Below are 896 nucleotides of genomic sequence, written 5' to 3' on the forward strand. Positions count from 1 at the left end.
AAACTGTGTAGTTAAAAAAGTCTTAACTCTTCACTGTTTCTTCATACAAAGACTTTGCAACTTCTCATTAGTAAATTTTCTATAAACTCTTAATTGCACATACTTAGTAGTATATGTCTGCTACCATAAATCTTAAATACTTTATAGAAAAGTTATATGACCTACCAAACAATCTTAATTTTGGCATATAAGCAAATTCCCAAAATTAAGCATATTTAAAACATTAAAACTTTAAAAAAAAACTTAACACTTGCTGCAGTGTTCATTATGATAGGTGCCTTGTAGAGAATAATTGAATTCCTCCCCCTACACATCTGTTGAACAGCAAATATGTGGAATTATTTTGTTTTTGACATATCAGTCTTGACTTTAGTCTTAAATGTGTGCTTATGTAAGAAATACATGGTTCTAAAATTTCACAACAATTCTTTTGAACTTACTTTTTGTTGAAATGTCTAGTTTAAGAAAATCAATTCCACTTTATATATAAAAAATGTTCTGTGCTCAATTCAGCAGCACATACACTAAAATTGGAATAATACACAGAAGATTAGCATGGTCCCTGTGCAACTATGACACGCAAATTCGAGAAGCGCTCCACATTTTTACATTAACAGATGCTGGAGGGGATGTGGCCAGAAGGGAACCCTACTTCATTCTTGGTGGGAGTGTAAACTTGTTCAACCACTTGGAAAGCTGTATGGAGGTTCCTTAAAAGGTTCCACATAGAGCTCCCGTATGACCCAGCAATCCCACTTTTGGGCATTCACCTAAATAGTCAGCAAAAAGACCATATGAAAATTATCAATACAATTGTGTTTATTGCAGCATTATTTCCCATAGCTAAGATATGGAACCAACCCCTATGTCCCTCAGTAGATGAATGGATCAAGAAA

At 33.7% G+C, this 896-nt stretch overlaps 1 non-coding gene across 1 annotated transcript; it reads left to right on the top strand.

The window, feature by feature from the left end:
• The first annotated feature begins 500 nt into the window (after nt 1–500).
• Nucleotides 501–607, top strand: LOC122116240. Its single transcript, XR_006148924.1, has one exon. It is a non-coding gene; the product is annotated as a U6 spliceosomal RNA (small nuclear RNA).
• The last annotated feature ends 289 nt before the right edge of the window (nt 608–896 follow it).

Source organism: Dipodomys spectabilis, unplaced genomic scaffold, assembly GCF_019054845.1.
Source record: "Dipodomys spectabilis isolate Male_0828 unplaced genomic scaffold, ASM1905484v1 ptg000129l, whole genome shotgun sequence".
In the NCBI taxonomy this organism is placed as follows: Eukaryota; Metazoa; Chordata; class Mammalia; order Rodentia; family Heteromyidae; genus Dipodomys; species Dipodomys spectabilis.